The sequence below is a fragment of the Hemitrygon akajei genome, unplaced genomic scaffold (genome assembly GCF_048418815.1).
Source record: "Hemitrygon akajei unplaced genomic scaffold, sHemAka1.3 Scf000077, whole genome shotgun sequence".
NCBI lineage: Eukaryota > Metazoa > Chordata > Chondrichthyes > Myliobatiformes > Dasyatidae > Hemitrygon > Hemitrygon akajei.
The window spans coordinates 2,561,352-2,581,009 of record NW_027331963.1 but is presented as its reverse complement, the minus strand read 5'-3'; the positions used below and the strand labels follow the sequence as shown (position 1 = coordinate 2,581,009).

The 19,658-nt window shown below is 44.4% G+C and overlaps 1 pseudogene; it reads left to right on the top strand.

Annotated features, from left to right (window-relative positions):
• The first annotated feature begins 5,418 nt into the window (after positions 1–5,418).
• The window catches only part of LOC140722421 (uncharacterized), a 62,153-nt pseudogene continuing 47,913 nt past the window's right edge, over positions 5,419–19,658 (top strand).

Genomic DNA, 19,658 nt, shown 5'->3' with positions numbered 1-19,658 from the left:
GACTCCAGCTGCCCATTACTCTGTGGAAAGAAGCAAACGCCGCTCACAACTGATCTGACCTTAAATGTATTAGACATTTCAACCCCCGGGAAAAATATATCGTCTGTCCACTCTATCTATTCCTCTCCTCATCTTATAAACGTCCATCCAGTCTCACCCCAGCCTGCGCCGCTCTGGAGAAAACAACACAAGTTTGTTCAGCCTCTCGTTATAGCTCATGCCCTCTAATCCAGGCAGTGCCCTGGTAAACCTCTTCTGCGCCCTCTCCAAAGCCCCGACATCCTTCCGAGAATGGGGGCGACCAGAACTGTATGAAACACTCCAGATGTGGTCTAACTAGTTTTATAAAACTGTGTTACGAACTGTAACGTTTTAGAAACGAAACAGCAGTAATAGAGTTCACATTGGAGTCTGGTTTTGATGTTAAAACCACTCTCTTTATTAGTATCTACTTATAATATAGTAACTTAATGAAATAAAGGAAAGTTAACAGTGTTAGGTGTATATATGTGTAAATATAATTCCCACACTATCGAGCCTGAGGAAACAAAGCTTAGAGTCTTGAGATGGTAAAGTAGGAAAGTTCAGTAATCCACGGAATAAATGATGGGAGAGAGATATTTGTAATCTAGGGTGAAACGTAGAGAAAAGGCTGTTACATCAAAATAACCGTCGACGAAGTTCTTATTCGGTGAATCCGTCCACATACGAGCTATCAGCGAAAGTGACCTGTCACAGGAAAACCTTCTTCCAGGGGTTACCACATAACATACCCAGGCAAGGATTAACACAAGATATTCCACAAACACTCCTATGGATTATACGAAGTGTCAGCCACACACATTCGTTGTGGTTCCGTGTACCGATGATCAACCCACTCTTGTGGGCATAGGAGAGTTCCAAGCCTCAGCTGCAACTACCTGAAGCGATCAGCGTTTCCAGTCTCTCTCTCTCTCTTTAGACTGGCAGACTGCCTGTCTGCAGATCGCTCTCTCTCTCTTATGGTTCTGTCCACAGTCAGCGCTGTCAGCCTGTGACTGACGTCATAGTCCCGCCTCCTCACGCCGGCGCTCTTAAAGAAACAGTCACAGAACGACCGCAGGCTCGTAACAGCTGCAACAAAACTTCCCAACTTTTGAACTCAGTGCTTCAACTAATAAAGACAACCATGTCATTTGTCTTCTTAACCACCTGATCAATCTGAGCAGTCTCTCTCAGGAAGCGATGAACCTGGAGTCTAAGATCCCTCTGATCATCAACACTGTTCAGGGTTTTGCATTTAACGGTGTACTGTCTCATACATTCGACCTACCGAACTGCCAAGATGATCATCACTAATCAAATCTCACTGAGATTTCTCAGGTCCTGTTGAATTTATTGCCAAGTGCACAAGTACGGGAAGGTACAGGGACAGAGAAACACTGACTTGTGGCAGCATCACAGGCAAGTACATTCAGATAACACACGGAACACAAATTATATGATTCTCTGTCAGTAACAATCTATAAATATGTTTTATGTCATTAACGATATATAAAATACATTGTGTCATGATCACTATTAAAATGTGCATTTTGTGTCAATAACAGACTTGGAAATGTTGAATGTGCTCCCTGTCTCCATTCCTCCTGTAATCCACAACCAGCTCCTTTCTTTTTGTCACAATGAGGGAGAGGTTGTTTTCTTGACCCCACTGTGTCGGGGTGATGACTTCTTCTCTGTAGGCTGCCTCGTTATTATTTGGGATCCGGCGGATCAATGTAGTGTCGTCAGCAAATCTAATTAGCAGATTGGAACCCGCCACTGCAGCCCCACAGTGCACTATGTACTGATTGCAAAGCTACGAAATTGCATGTGAATAGCCTCCTCTCCCCCAACTCAACTCTTTCTGCGTCACCAGCAGACTGGGACATCTCACATCTCGCTGCCTCCGCCAGGATATTAAACTGTGAACAACTGTGGTCAGGGACTGATTTCTGCGTTACTCCAAACGCCACCTCCTTCCAGTCTGAAAACGACCTACTCATCCAGACACAAACTACCGTCAGTTTATCGAGCTCCAACGAAAAAGCCTAATCACCTACTCCCGATGTTCAATACCATTGCTGACTCTGAGTTTACCACCGTCAAATGCCGGGAGGGACATAATAATCAGAACGTCTCCAGTCACAGCCGTGTAAATAAAATGTGATCTCAGTAGGTCTGTGGCGCATGTTCAGAATGCGAAGGAGACAGACAAACTGAGCCAAGTCACAGACTGATGAAGGGGAGGAATGATCCATTTTGATACAGAGAGGGAAGCGGAGAGTTTGATATTGTGCTTGATGCCGGAACTGTGACCAGTTAGAAGATGAAATCTTGTTCCTCTAAATTGTTTTGAAATGTGACAGTGTTTTAATCAGAAGTTAAAATTATTTCAGTTGAAATGTTGCCCTTCACCCACTGACTTGCTTTGTAAACGTTTAGCTGTGTAGGAAAATCAAAGGATTTGTGTATGGGAATCACAAACACAACAGCACGTTAGTTCCGCTGTATCTGTCAGTTCACCAGCGCTTGAATGCCGCCGATCCTTGAATGTGGAGGCGGAGATGTTGGAGAAGACAGCATCCCACTCGCTACAAGGAGAGCCCGAGCACGTGTCCATCTCCGTGACCTGATTGGATACATCGCCATGACGATTAGCAGTGGGACGTCATTCACTGGCTCTCATTTTGGAAGGGATTCAGTCAGCCATCGCAGATACACGAACAGCTTCGCACTGGGAAGCGGCCGTTCACCTGCTCCGTGTGTGCGAAGAGACTCATTCAGTTAACCAACCTTGTGATGCTCCGGTGAGTTCACAATAAATAGAGGCCACATTTCTGTCCGGAGTGAGCAAAGAGTTTTACTCAATCATCCCAGCTGCTGCAACACCAGCAACTTCACATCAGGGAGGAAGTTCAAATCAGCTCCGTGTTAAATGTTTAACCATCACGGTGACTGAAGGCAGCTGCGGGTTCATGAGGGACTGTTACTGTCAGATTCTGCAGTTCTTGCGGCTGCTCATCGCACCCAGGACTGAACCCTGGTCACTGAGCATTGGAGGAGTCTGTTCTGCTGATGTTAGCCTTAAACTAGACAGGTGTTTAATATTGTGGATCTGTGAAAGATAAATCACTTCTGTGTCAAATCCCGTGTCTCAGGTACTTACTGTCTCTACCACACTCACAATGTACACTAGAGAGGCCACTCGGCCCATCTGGTCCCTGCCCATGTTAATTTTCCGTATCAGTATATCAAAATCTATACCTGCCATTCCCCTCTCACTCTCCCTGAGATGACAGGTTCCAACTAGTCACCACTCCGTGGGATATGAGACCTCCCTTGAATTTCATAGCATCATAGAAATCTACAACATATTACCGATGCTTTGGCCCACAATGTTGTGCCGACCATGTAATTTACGCTAGAAACTGCTTAGAATTACCCTACCGCATAGCCACCTATTTTCCTAAGCTCCATGTACCTATCTAAGAGTCTCTTAAAAGACCCTTTTGTATCCGCCTCTACCACCGTCACTGGCAGTGCATTCCACACACACACCACTCTTTGCTTATAAAAACTTAGCTCTGACATCTCACCTGTGCCTACTTCCAAGCAGCTTAAACCTATTCCCCCTCGTGTTAGCCATTTCAGCCCTGGGAAAAAGCCTCTGACTACCCACACGACCAATGCCTCTCATCATCTTATACACCTGCATGAATTCCCTGCATGATTTTCTCCGGGCTGAATAAGACGATGAGCTCACTGTGGTTTTGACGTTGTTCAGGGCTCCGGACGAAGTTGGTTAAACTCCTTCTTCCCCGCTCTTTTCAACGTTTTGGGTCATTTTCACCAATTTTAAAGGATTGTGCCTCAGACAGCTGGGTTGTTGCAATTGTTACGTACCAGCAGTAATAGTTCACTAACGGAGTCTGGTTTCGATGTGAAAACCACTCTCTTCATTAGTATCTGCTCCAAATATAAAAGACCAAACGAAATAAACAGAAATTAACAGTGTTGTGCATATATATAGCTCCCAAACTATCAGGCTTGGGAAACAATGCTTAATGTCTTCAGATGTAAAGTGGAAAAGTTCAGAAATCCACGGAATAAGTGAGTGAGAGGAGAGATTTGTAAATCCACACGAACATGTAGAGAGAAGGCAATTACGAAGAATTCCACACACATTCCACGCTGGGTAAACGAAATAACAGTCGCCGAAGATCTTATCCGTCGATTAGTTCCGAAATCCACTTAGAAATGTCACCAGGTGACAGTCACAGGAATATCGACTTCAAGTGGTTACCACAGAACACCCCGATTCCGGGTAAGGGCCAACAAAAGTGATACCACAGGATACTCCAGCAAATCCACACATATGGATGATACGAAGTGACAGGCACACATCCGTTGTGCACTGCGTGCCGATGATCAGATCAAACCAATCTTTTGGGCATAGCAGTGACAAGCTGAAGTCTCTCTCTCTCTTCCTCTCCCTCTCCCTCTCTCCCTTTCTCTCTCTCTCTCTTCCTCTTCTTCTCTCTCTCTCCCTCCCCTCCCTCTCCTCCCTCTCTCCCCTCCCCTCTGTCTCTCTGTCTCTGCTGCAGCGTGTGTATGACGTCACAGCCCCGCCTCACTCAGGCTCTTAAAGCGACACTCACAGTAAACGAATCTGCGGTCTCGGAACACAATGCACCTCTAAAGTCTGACAGCAGACTAGCGAGTGAATCTTCGATGGTGCAGAGTCAGAAACCAAAGATTTGCCAGCCTGAGTCAGGGCTTTGGGGCTCCAGAGAGAGATGGGGTCTAGAGTTTTCGAGGTGGAAGAGGAAGAGGAAACAGACCAGCAGGATATGGCTACAAAAGGAAGATCAGAAAAATTTGGAAACTGGTTGACCCCCCCAAAAAAGATGGTTAGTTTCTGGAAAATACTGGTGGTAATCAAAAGATCAGGCAACAATTGTGGAGAGGAATAAATAAACAACTTTTAGACCGAGCCTCTTCAGCATGCCTGGACTGTGTACTCCGCTGCTTAGTTGCTCTCTGAATTGCAGAGTTCCTCCAGCATTTTGTGTGTGTGCATCTCTGTATTTCCAGCAACTGCAGAATCTCCTGTGTTTTATATCTGCATTTTACTTTGGCATTAGATACACGTTGATATTGAGTACATTGTTTATGTGAGTCGCTTTCTGCGTTAAAAGAGCTGCAGATTTTTTCTATGAAAAAAAAATGAGATATGTACATTGAACCAGTGCTTCAAGAAATGTTTAATGGCACCGTTATTACCCATAAGGCCCTGCAGTAATAATTTTTGTCAGGCACTGAAGCCCTGATGAACTGCGCAGGCGTCAGGTTGATGACGTTCCCAAGTATCACGCAGGCGTGCAGAACACAGAAGGCTTTGAAAATGTCGGTTGCAGGTAAGAGCGATTTTCTGTGTTTTTATCTTAAACACCGACTTCGGGACGATTCCTGTGAATTTCTGACACTGTGGCCAGCAATCCCGGGACAATCCTGCCCTCTTCCCTCTCTCTCAGCCCCACGATCCGTACACGGGCCCCGGGGAGCTTCCGGTTGATGAGGGAATGGGAACCGATGGATCTCTCAGACAGAGCTGAGCTCCAGCTATCTAAATGCAAGGATTAGGAACTCGGAGAAAGGGAACAAAACCCATCTGTGGACACTTTCTGGAGGTCCCAGATACGTATGTTCCACGACCGCTGGACTAAGTGTGTAAATGTAGGAGGGGACTATGTTGAAAAATAGATGTGCTAGATTTTCTAAAATTGACTCCTTCAACCTTAGGCCACAAACTTAACTATCACCCCTTTTACATAGGGAAAAGCAGTATAACATTAGATGATCATCACCATAAGATGAAAGATTAAATCTTAGTCTTTGTTTTAAATTAGCACTTAGTTTTTCCTGTGATTAGAAAATAGGAATCTTGGCTAACTTACCAGACATAAAATATGGTGAGGTACAGTGCTAGCATTGTAGATTAGCAAGGATTCTACTTTGGGTTGGACTTCCAGAGCACACTTACTGGATATCCACAGGACAGTATTGTTGAAGACTAAGACAGTACTTTCAAATAGAATTGGAAAGAAAATGAGAGCTTTTACCACCTGGTCATTTGCCACCTCTTCTTGTGATTCTGCTCCTAAATGTGAAGACATGGAGAAGTGAGTTTAAAATTATGCCATCGAACTGGTTGTAAGAATGGACCACACCTATTTGTCCTCATTTGCTTTATTCAGAGCCTTGTCAATAGCATGAATAACTGAATAAACATTTCATTAGAATGGGATGGATTAAACTGAATATATAGGATCTTTAAATTATACCCCTTCCCACTTATTATTTTCGCTGGAAAAGAGATGTTGAAATTCTAAGTAATCCTGACTAAAGTGTAATATGGTTTTAAAAAAAGCTCAAGGTCAAATAAGTGTGAGACATTTGTAGAGCATTTTATAGGAAGGGACATTAAAGACATTTATCATTCATGCTGATTTTTCCTCCCAGCACTGCCGAAAATACACAAACCACCCCACCTCCCTTCAGATCTACTCCGTGCTGTGCCTGATGAACCAGCCAAGATTAGCAGTTCACCATCTGTGGGAAAAATTGAGTGCAAATACCTAATAAGTTTGGGATGTGTATATTTGTCTCCCAATTTATGATGTAGGAGCATTGATATTATGCTGCTTTGTATGTAAAATATACAATCCTCTTTGTTCAAATCTTTATTAGCTAGTGAAGCAAGTTTGCTTCAGGGAGTTAAGCAATTTAATTTCAAACAATAGCATGAATTGATAAATGTTACCAATTTTAAATAGCAAAAAGTTTATAGTATTTTTTTTCCTGGGAAAAAATAAAAGGGGGAAAAAGACTTTGGGTCCGACGTTTGAATAGTGTTATGATGTGACTGCATTTTTCGAAAGAAAAGAACAAAAATTGTAGTTATCCAAATGCAGAAAGGTTAATCCTACATTAAATGTGAATTACGATTAAGAGATCCAAGATAATGTGTATTTAATAAAATAATTTAAATCAAATTATTGCTTTATACATTCAAGAATGCATTTTAGGTAGCTCAACACCTCATGCAGGTCAGTCAGGTATCTCCGCTCCCTTTAAACTTGCACATTTCTGTTTCCCAGATGCCTTTGAAACTTACTTTGACCTTATTTTCTGAGCTTCTTTTAAACTTGCAAGTTATGTGGAACACATCATTCTGTAATGTGATGTCTAAAAACAGTGATTTGGAAGTGAGGTATGATGTATTAATATGAGAACATCTAATAATACAGAAAATCTGCTAGTCCGACACCCAAGACCCAATCATGGCAGGTTCACTAAGTTTTACTGTGGTTAGTCACAGGTTTGGAGGGCTGTCGCCTGAAAGTAATGATCATTAATCACCATCAATGTTACATAGTTCACACTAAAAATAAAAGCAAAAGGGAGAAATCGACCTCTGCAGCACCTTTTTTTTAGAGCGCTCAGTGGTTCATTTGAAATCAGGTCCAGAATTTACCTGCACTTCTGGTGGGAAATCTGTTGGATGTGTTTCTGACAAACATACACCCAAAAAATGTTATGAGTCAATGCACCAAGTGGATTGAATGCCAGCACTTTTGAACGGTGTGTTTCAGCCTATTCTGTTTCAATCTTTATGAAATGTAAAATAATCTGAAAGGTCTAGAACTTGATAGAGGTCCAAAAGATTACGAGAGGCATGGATAGGGTGGATAGTCAGTACCTGTTTCCCAAGGCACCAATAGCAAACACCAGAGGGCATATGTATAAAATTAAGGGAGGGAAGTTTAGGGGAGACATCAGGGGTAAGTTTTTTTTTTACACAGAGGGTTGTGAGTGCCTGGAATGACTTGCCAGGGGTGGTGGTGGAGGCTAAAACATTAGGGGTATTTAACAGCCTCTTGGACAGGCACATGGATGAAAGAAAAATGGAGCGTTATGGGGTAGTGTGGGTTTAGTAATTTTTTTTAAGGTTTATATGGGTCGGCACAACATGGAGGGCTGAAGGGCCTGTACTGTGCTGTAGTGTTGTATTCTATGGCTCTAAAATCTTTTTCATCACCAGTTGAGAAAATCATCTTTGTTCTACCTCCAGTCACAAAGAGGAAATCTGCAGATGCTGGAAATCCAAGCAACACACACAGATTGCTGGAGGAATTCAGCATTAGTACTCTTTTCCATAGATGCTGCCCGGCCTGCTGAGTTCCTCCAGCATTTTGTGTGCGTTGCTTGTTCTACCTCTTCTTGGTCTGGACTTTTCTACCGGTGAGAACATGTTTTGTCCCATTCTCTCCGGGTACATAATGATATCAAACACCTTTGCCCTTGGCAACAAGTAGCTTTCACATCACAAATGTGCCAGACTCCAATGAGACAGACTACTGCCCTTCCCTTCGTATTCATTGGCATTGCATTCACTGAGTTCAACACTGTCAGTCACCTGGGGGAGGGTTCAGGGGGAATATTTAAGTATAGTACTTTTACCTCTGTGTATTGTGGTGATGCAAGAGTTGGTGGGAAATTTTCAAATTGGAAGAAGTGAGTTGATATTTGGAAATCAGAATTTTTAAAGCATCATTTAGCAAGAAAATCACAGTAGGTGGTTTGCAAAAGCTGTGGCAAGTAAATCCGTCATTAATCATTGCAGACCTGTTACGTAGGTTGTGTGAGAGTGCAGATGAACTCGATCAAACCCAGAGGAGATCAAAGTTCTTACTGACAGTGATTTGCTCGCTGTTGAAATGAATACCTCTCTATATAAAATTCAGTTTGCACATGTTGTTCTCACTGGGTAAAAATTGTACAGCACAAGATTTTTGCACACACTGGTCATTACAAATTAGAGGGGACACTGGTGGGAAGGCGGGGAGACCTCCAGTGTCCCTGACGCCCTCACATAGAAGGTGTATATCCAGCTGCACTTTAAGGAGTTGGAGCTGGAAATGGATGAATTCCGCATCATCCGAGAGTTGGAGGGGGTGATAGATATGACATGGTGAGTTACACCCAAGGTGCAGGACACAGGAAACTGGGTGAGAGTCAGGAAGTAGAATGAAGTTAAATAGCCACCGCAGGGTACTCCTGTTGCCATCTCATACAACAACAGGTGGACACTTTACAAACTGTTGGGAGGGATTACCTGGCAGAGGAAAGTCAAAGGGGAGATGGGGGACTTGTTAGTTAGGGGAACAGAACTAGAATGGGACTAATATCCGAGTGGTAAGGCTTGCTAGTGCTTCCCTGTGGGGTGGGTGGTTAAACTAAAGTTGCAGGGAGGATTGGAGCCAGAATGACAGAACAGATAGTGGAGAGGGTGAATTGAATTGAATTGACTTTATTATATACATCCTTCATATACACGAGTTGTAGAAATCTTTATGTTACATCTCTGTCTAAATGTGCAATGTGAAATTTATAACAGTTTATAATAAATAGTATGTACAACAGGACAGTCAGGATAAATAAAAGTACAATTGCATCAGCATGAATTAATCTATCAGAGGGCCTGGTGGAAGATGCTGTCCCTGGGCCTGTTCATCCGGGCTTTCAGGCTGTGATACCGTTTCCCAGATGGTAGCAGCTGGAACAGTTTGTGGTTGGGGTGACTCTGGTCCCCAATGATCCTTTTTACACAGTGGCCCTTTTTACACATCTGTTTTTGTCAATGTCCTGAATAGTGGGAAGTTCACATCTACATATGCGCTGGGCTGTCCGCACCACTCTCTGCAGAGTCCTGCAACTGAGTGAAATACAGCACCCATACCGGACAGTGATGCAGCCAGTCAGGATGCTCTCAATTGTGCCCCTGTAGAAAGTTGTTAGTATTTGGGGCCCCATCCCAAACTTCCTGAACCGCCTGCGGTGAAAGTGGTGCTGTTGTGCCTTTTTCACCACACAGCCAGTATGTACAGACCAGGTGAGATCCTCGGTGTTGTGTATGCCAGGGAACTTGAAGCTGTTCACCCTCTCAACCCCAGATCCTGGGTCAGCCTGTCTCCATTTCTCCTGTAGTCTGCAGCCAGCTCCTTTGTTTCAGTGACATTGAGGGCAAGGTTGTTTTCTTGTTACCAAACAGATGTCGTTCAGACCTCAGGGCATGAAATTATGATATTGTAGCCATTACTTGGACTTGCTTGCGCCCAACAGTCTGAGGGATTTCAAGGAACAAATCTGTAGAGAGATTGCGGACTATGCCAAGAAACAAAGGTCGATAAAGTGAGTGATTTTAACTTTCCATTTATTGACTGGACTCCTGGGCTGTAAAAGGACTAGATGGGGTAGAGCTTATCAAATCTACCTTAATCAGTACGTAAAATTCCCGATGTAGAAGTGTGCAATAAGCTATTGGGAAGTGATCTAGGGCCAGTGACAGAAATTAGTGTATGGGAACACTTTGTATCTACTGATCATGAGATTCCAAGTAAATACAGAAAAACAGAGGCCTGGACCTCTCTTGAGATTCTAAATTGGAGAAAGTCCAATTTTTATGATATTTGCAAGGATTTGACAAGCGTTAATTGGGACAGGATGTTTTTTAACAAAGGAGTACTTGGTAAGTGGGAGTTCTTCAGAAGTGAAATTTTAAGGGTGTACAGTTTGTATGTGCCTGACAAAATAAACGTTGAATGGTAACTAGTGCAGGGAATCTTGGTTTTCAAGAGATATTGAGGCCCTGGATATCTCGTTCCTCTAAATGCCTCAGACTGTTGGGTGCAACCAAAACTCATTAATGACAACCTTTTCATAATTCCACTCCCGAACTCATCTGACTTCCCTTTAGTTGTCTTCTGTTGGATTCTAAAAGCTTCCGAATGGTCTTTTGCTCTTTTGTTTGCCCTCTCCTCTGATTTTATGTTGGTTTTGGATTCTCATTTAACCCACGGTTGTGCCCTGCTGCCTTTCCAATGCTTCCACTTCTTTGGGATGTATCGATCACTCAGCTCTCGAATTGCTCCCAGAAACTCCAGCCATTGCTGCTCCGTTGTCACTCCTACCTTTTCCCTTCCAAACAAGTTTGGCCAGCTTCTCTGTCACAGAAACATGGAGAAGTTCAGTGGAGAAACAGGCTATTTGGCCCATTTTGTCAATGCCACAAAAACATTTAAGCTCTCTAATGCAACTACCTGCACCGCGATCATCACCCTCCATACCCGTACCATCCAGGTACCTGTCAAACTTCTCTTACTGGTGAAATTGAGCTCATGTTCACCACTAGTGCTGACATCTCAGTCTACACTCTCACGACCATTTCAGCAAAGAACTTTTCCAAATGTTCCCATTAAATTTTCACCTTCCCCACTTACCCATGACCTCTGGTTGTCGTCCCACCCAACCTCAGTGGAAAAAGCAGCTTGCATTTACCCTATCTATACCCTCATAATTTTGTTTACTTCTAACAAATCCTCAAAGCAATGTATAATTTCCTTGTTTATGTTTAGAGCCTTGTTTAGGTGTATAAGATGATGAGGGGCATTGAGTGTGTGGATAGCCAGAGGATTTTTTCCCAGCGTTAAAATGGCTAACAGGAGGGGGCATAGTTTTAAGGTGCTTGGAAATATATGCCGAGGGGATGTCAGGGGTAGGTTTTTTACACAGAGAGTGTTGGATGTGTCGAATGCACTGCCAGCAGCGGTTGTCGAGGCGGATACAACAGGGACTTTTAACACTCTGTTAGATAGTTACATGGAGCTCAGAAAAATAGAGGGCTATGCGCTAGGGAAACTCCAGGCAGTTTCTAGAGTAAGTTACATAGTCGGCGCAGCACTGTGGGCCAATGGGTCTGTAATGTGTTGTAGATTTCTATGATTCTATGAAATTCAAGGGAAATCTCCAAACCCACGGAGTGGTGACTAGTAGTGAATAGTGGGAAAGTTACTGGAACGTATCTGCAGGAACCGGAAATATAAGTATTTGGATAGATGTGGACTGATTAAGTATAGACAGCATGGCTTTGTGCATGGTAGGTCATGTCTAACCAATCTTATAGAGTCTCTTGAGGAAGTTATAAGGAAAGTGGATGAAGGCAAGTCAGTGGATGTTGTCTACATGGACTTTAGCAAGGCACTTGACAAAGTCTCATATGGGAGGTTGGTCAAGAAGGTTCGGTCACTCAACATTCAAGATGAGATAGTAAATTGGATGAGACACTGTCTTTGGGAGAAGCCAGAGTGTGGTAGCAGATGGTTGCCTCTCTGACCGGAGGCCTGTGACTAGTGGTGTGCCACAGGGATCAGTGCTGGTTCTGTTGTTGTTTGTCATCTATATCAGTAATCTGGATGATAGTGTGGTTAACTGGATTAGCAGATTCATGACCACCAAGACTGGTGGTGTAGTGGACAGTGAGGAAGACTATCATGGCTTGTAGTGTGACCTGGACCCCCTGGGAAAAATGGTTTGAGAAATGAAAATGGAATTTAATGCAGACAAGTGTGAGTTGTTGCACTTTGGTATGACCTACCAAGGGAGGTCTTTCACAGTGACTGGTCGGGCACGGAGGAGTGTTGTAGAAGAAAGGGACCTGGGAATACAAATCCTTAATTCACTGAAAGTGGTTTCACAGTTAGATAGTGATGGAAAAAAAGATTTCAGCCCATTGGCCTTCATGATCCAAATACTGACAATAGATGGATGTTATGTTGACTTGTAAAAGAGGCCTAATTTGGAGTATTCTGTGCAGTTTTGGTCACAAACCTACAGGAAAGATGTAAAAGAGGTTCAGAGATTTTAGAGAAAATTCACAAGGATGTTGCCATGGCTGGAGGACTTGAGTTATAAGGAAGGATCAAACGGGTCAGGACTTTATTCCTCGGAATGTAGAAGATCGAGGGGAGATTTGTTTGTGATAGAGAGGCATGGATAGTGTAAATGCAAGCTGGCTTTTTCCACTGAGATGGGGTGGGACTACAACCAGTGGCCAGGGGTTACAGTGAAAGGTGAAATGCTAAGGGGATCACGAGGGGAAACTTCTTCACACAGACAGTCGTCTGGGTGTGGAATGATTTCAGGTTCTTGTCACAGTCATAGAAAATTACAACACAGAAACAGGCCTTTTGGGCCATCTAGTATGTGCTGAACTATTTAAATTGACCACTCCCATACCCCTACCATCCAGGTACCTACACAAACCACTTAAATGTTGAAATCGATCTCGCATGCACCACTTGTGCTGGCTGCTCATAATACAAAAATTCACTCTAAATCCTTTTAACAGCTGCGGACCAACAATTCACCTCAACTGGAATTTTTTATATGGCATTAGAACTGTTGCACTTTAAGTTAATAATACATAAAAGAAGATCCCAGCTGCACGTCAAGAGACTATTTGTGTGAGAGTGTTTCAGTTACTGTGGGGCCAGGCACCCATGCAGCTCAGCAGGAACAGGGAATAATACCAATGGAGAGAGTCAAACTGAGCCAGGTCACAGATTGGAGATGGCAGAAATGCCCCATTCTTATAGTGACAGGAAGAGCATCAGGGAATTGATGGTCATTCCAGATACCAGCACTCTGCCCAGTCAGGAGATGATTTCTCTGTCCAACTTGGCTTCAACCTCATTGTAACAGTGTGATACCAGATCAAACCTTGGCAACTCATGTAATCTCATCTGAAATGTTGTCCTAAACCCATTGATGGATTTTGTAAATCTTTTCACAGGTTAAAAATGAGAAGGAATTTGTCTCCAGGAATCTCAAACACGGCACACCAGTTTTGCTGTCTCTGTATAGATATTTAAGAAGTGGAGCAAGGGATTCTCTCGATCATCCTTCCTGCTCAGACTGTGGGGAGGGATTCACTTGGTTATTTGACCGAATAGCAAACCTGTCATTTTACACAGGAGAAAGGCTGTTCAGCTGCTCAGACGGTGGGAATGGATTCACTCGGTCATCTCAACTGAAGGTACATCAGCAAGTTCACACTGGACAAGACCATTCACCTGTTCTGTGTGTAATAAAGGATTCAGTCAGTTTTCCCACCTGTGGACGCACCAGTCAGTTCACACCACACCGAGCAGAGGTTGTTCATCTGCTGAATTTCTGGGGAAGTATTCACTCTGTCATCTGACCTAATGGCTCACCAGCCAGTTCACACCGGGCAGCGGCCGTTCACCTGCTCAGTCTGTGAGAAGAGATTCACTCACTCTTCCACCCTGTGGAAACACCAGCGAGTTCACACTGGGGAGAAGCCGTTCACCTGCTCAGAATGTGGGAAAGGATTCACTGATTCGTCCAGCCTGCAGAAACATCAGCGAGTTCACACCGGGGAGAGGCCATTCACCTGCTCAGAATGTGGGAAGGGATTCACTCAGTTATTCAACCTACAAAATCATCAGCGAGTTCACACTGGGGAGAAGCCGTTCTCCTGCTCAGAATGTGGGAAGGGATTCACTCAGTTATCCACCCTACAGAGTCATCAGAGAGTTCACACTGGGGAGAAGCCATTCTCCTGCTCAGAATGTGGGAAGAGATTCACTCAGTTATCCAACCTACAGAGACATCACCGAGTTCACACCGGGGAGAAGCCGTTCACCTGCTCAGAATGTGGGAAACTATTCACTCAGTCATCCCAACTACTTGAACACCTGCGAGTTCACACTGGGGAGAAGCCGTTCACCTGCTCAGAATGTGGGAAGGGATTCACTCAGTTATCCAACCTACAGAGACATCAGCGAGTTCACACCGGGGAGAAGCCGTTCACCTGCTCAGAATGTGGGAAGGGATTCACTCAGTTATCCACCCTACAGAGTCATCAGAGAGTTCACACTGGGGAGAAGCCATTCTCCTGCTCAGAATGTGGGAAACTATTCACTCAGTCATCCCAACTACTTGAACACCTGCGAGTTCACACTGGGGAGAAGCCGTTCACCTGCTCGGTCTGTGGGAAGGGATTCTCTCAGTCATCTACCCTACTGGTACATCAGCGAGTTCACATTGGGGAGAAGCCGTTCACCTGCTCAGAATGTGGGAAGGGATTCACTCAGTTATCCAACCTACAGAGACATCAGCGAGTTCACACCGGGGAGAAGCCGTTCACCTGCTCAGAATGTGGGAAGGGATTCACTCAGTTATCCACCCTACAGAGTCATCAGAGAGTTCACACTGGGGAGAAGCCGTTCTCCTGCTCAGACTGTGGGAAGAGATTCACTCATTCATCCACCCTACAAAGTCATCAGAGAGTTCACACTGGGGAGAAGCCGTTCTCCTGCTCAGAATGTGGGAAGGGATTCACTCAGTTATTCAACCTACAAAATCATCAGCGAGTTCACACTGGGGAGAAGCCGTTCTCCTGCTCAGAATGTGGGAAGGGATTCACTCAGTTATCCACCCTACAGAGTCATCAGCGAGTTCACACTGGGGAGAGGCCGTTCACCTGCTCAGTCTGTGGGAAAGGATTCACTCAGTCATCTACCCTACTGGTACATCAGCGAGTTCACACTGCGGAGAGGCCGTTCACCTGCTCAGTCTGTGGGAAGGGATTCACTCAGTCATTCACCCTACAGAGTCATCAGCGAGTTCACACTAGAGAGAGGCCGTTCACCTTCTGAGAATGTGGGAAAGGATTCACTCAGTCATCCCATCTGCTGGCACACCTGTCAGCTCACAATGGGGAGTGGCCATTGTTATGAATCCCTGGGTTTTGTGTGCAGTGGACTGTCATTTTAAGAGAGAGAGAGAGAGAGAGAGAGATTAAGAAGGCAAATGTGTCTGACTTGCAGCTTGTTTTCATCGCGTGCAGCTTGTTTAGTTTTAACCGAGGACACAGACACTCAGAGTCAGATGCAGACAAAGGAGGAAAAATGGAAGGATTGAAACCAGGGAACTAGTGGCCAAGGGTCACTGTTTGGAACTTTCCTTTGCCCACAAGGGTGGGTTAATTATCGATTCACCGTACATCAAATGTGTGGTTGTCACCTCATTTGATCCATAGGAGTGGATCTGATTTGGCGCATCCTGTAGAGACCACTTATGTGTTAACCCTTGCCTGGCTGTGGTGTGGTAGTTCATTAAGACGATACCAATTATGACAAGTCACTTCGGGTGATAATTAGTATGTGGATTTGGAAGGATGACAGTTAAAATCTACAGTGACTGTTGGTCTCGGTTTACCACCATGGAACCTGTGGAATACGACATAATTGCCTTCTCTCAACATTTACCCTGGATTACAATGATCTCTCTCTCATCACCTATTCTGTGGTTGAACTGAACTTCCATACTTTACCATCTCAAGACTCCAAGCCTTGTTTCCCCCGAGCTCAATAGTTTGGGAGTTATATTTATACACATAACACTCACGAGGAAATCTGCAGATGCTGGAAATTCAAACAACGCACACAAAATGCTGGTGGAACACAGCAGGCCAGGCAGCATCTATAAGGAGAAGAACTGCCGACGTTTCAGGCTGTGACCCTTCGTCAGGTCTAACTGAAAGGGAAAATACTAAGAGATTTGAAAGTAGTGGGGGGAGGGTGAAATGCAAAATGATAGGAGAAGACCGGAGGGGGTGGGATGAAGCTAAGAGCTGGGAAGGTGATTGGCGAAAGTGATACAGAGCTGGAGATGGGAAAGGATCATCGGACAGGAGGCCTCGGGAGAAAGAAAGGGTGGAGGGGAAGCACCAGAGAGACATGGAAAACAGGCAAACAATTAAATATGTCAGTGATGAGGTAAGAAGGGGAAGAGGGGCATTAACGGAAGTTAGAGAAGTCAATTTTCATCCCATCAGGTTGGAGGCTACCCAGCCGGTATATAAGGTGTTGTTCCTCCAACCTGAGTTTGGATTAATTTTGACAGTAGAGGAGGCCATGGATAGACATATCAGAATGGGAATGGGACGTGGAATTAAAATGTGTGGCCACTGGGAGTAGTCTGTTGCTGCTGGTTCGTTTCTAAAGCGTTACGGTTTGTAACAAAATGGGGCCTGCATCTGGGATATGAACAAATTTAACGATTGATTTATTATCGATTTCATTGGGGAAATCCCTTTTGATTTATTTGTCTGTGGAAAACCAGCAGCAATGGATGTTGATAGATATCTGGAAGTGTGAACCTCTCAGGCATTAGAGGACACCAGAAGGGTTGAGTATTGCTAAAACGTTAATACTTGCTAAGGTGAAATTGACAATGAGGAGGGCACAGATGCAGAGGATAACAGCTGAACATTATGTATCTGAGGATGTGTTTAAAGTGGAGGAGTTGGAGGTGTTTCCTGAAAGTAAACCTAGTGAGCTTGAGCTCCAGTACAAGTGAAAAAAATTAAAGATGGAGACTGCGGAAAGGCAGATACAGTTTGAGGCCTCCAATCCATGGACTCTCCCTACACTTCCCCTCCCTTGGAAAAGCAGGCCATGTACTCAAAGAACCCCATTACCTGGACATTCTTGCTGCAAACCCGCTCCCCCATCGGGGAAGAGATACAAAAGTCTTAAAGTGCGTAACACCAGGCTGAAGGATGGCTTCCTGTCTGCAGTTATAAGCCAAATGAATGATAAAATGGACTCAACCTCACAATGTAACTCGACGTGACCCTGCACCATATGTCTATCTGCACTGCACTTTCTCTGCAGCCTTAATGCTTTGTTACAGTTACTGTTTTGTTGTATATCAGCTCAATGTACTGTTGTGATGTATCTGTCTGTGTGGAGGATTTTCACTGTAGCTCAGTACATGATGAGAATAAACAAATTTCCCACTTTAACTGTGTGGAAATATTAGACAGACTAAGCTTCTGCTCTGGAAGCTCAGAAGGAAACTGAACTGTTGTCATTTCTGTGGAAAGCAAATATATGGAAAATGCTTCAATCTCACATTACGATCTGCGGTAACTGGGATCAGTTGACCGGTGGTGGGTCTCCCATAACAATATCAGAATCAGGTTTAATAGCACCGGCATGTGTCATGAAATTTGTTGTCCCTGCGGTAGTAGTAGAACCTAATTCATGACAATAGTTTTTAACAATTGTGATTTAAAATAAGAATATACATATATAGTACAAAAATAGAAAAAAAATTAAAGATATAATAACTATCTTAATTGTGTGGAACTATTTGACTGACTGGGTTGTTGCTTTGGAAATTCTGAGGTGAAGCTGAACTGAACTTTACACATTTATGAGAAGCTCAGATAAATAGAAAAGGCTAAATTCTCACATAAATGAGTCATACACCCAGACACATCGGCTGCACTTCAGCGCCTCAAAACAGCGGAATGAAACATGCAGAAAATATTGCAGAGAAAAAGACATTGTCCACGAGAGGATGTGACAGATCCGGATCTCACTGACTTGTCTGAACGGGGAAAGATGAAGCTACACGTACACGTAGAGCAGTGACCCGCAGATGCTGCAGATCTGCAGAAAAATGAGAACAGTAAACGGGATCAGGTGACGGGTGGAGGGACTCCCACCTGAACCGGTGACTCCGTTTCTCACCCTTCACACACTGCCCGACCCATCCACCGCATTCCCCACATTATTCCATATTTACCCCAGATACATGATTATTTTTCCACACCATATCTTCCCCGATCCCTTTCCCTCCACCCCCAGGTCACAGAGTCACCGGCTCAATTCCCATCCAGGTCCAAAACATAATTCAGACCCAAACAGGAAATGTTCACGTTTCATTTAAATCAGTTCTGTGTTTATAAACACTAATTTCTATTCACATTCCTCCGGACTCAGTGGACAGGAACGCTGAAACATCAAGTGAGAAACAGCAGGAGGTGGCCATTCGGCCCCTGTAACCATCAACAAGATGGTGGCTGCTCTTATCCACATGTTTCTTTCCATTCACCACCCTCGGAGTGAAGACATTTCCCCTCATCTCAGTCCCGGACAGTCCATCCCTGTTTCAGAGACTGGGATCCCTGGTTCAGCCGGTAATGATGTTGTGCATTTCAATATGTTCACCTATCAGTCCTCGATTCCCTAAATGAAAGGGTTATCACATTTGATCTTTCTTCATATGATGACCCCACCACTCCAGGGATCGGTCTGGTGAATCTTCATTGCACTCTCTATAACAAATACTCTCTAACCTCTTTGTTAATCCTCTATGGAATTAATTTCCATCTTCTGCAGCCCCGTGTTGCCCCAACCACTCACCTCCCACCCCTGTCACTATTTCCACCTTCCCACCTCCCCCCTCACCTGGATCCACCTCTCACTCCCCAGCTCTTGCCCCATCCCCACCCCTCACCTCTTTGCTCTGACTATTTCCCGTCCACTCTCAGTCCAGAGGGAGGGTCTCGGCCCGAAATGTTGACGGTCCATTTTCCTCCACAGATGCTGCCCGACCCACTGAGTTCCTCCGGCAGTTTGTTATTTGGTCTGTATAACCCGTGTTAGTATGGGGAGCGGGATTTTACACCATATTCCAGGTACAATCTCAACAAAGCACAAATAATTGTCACTTTGTCCGGACCATCGGCCCCGCTTGCAGGGCAACAGTCTGCCGGTGTTTGCCCCCAATGTGGTGACTCTCTCTGCTCGGCACCACCGTGGGCTCAGACATTTCCACAGATGAGCCCCTCCTGTCCCCACCGGGACAAACATCCTGTCCGCCCCCTCTCTCACCATCTTCATCCTTTCAATAAA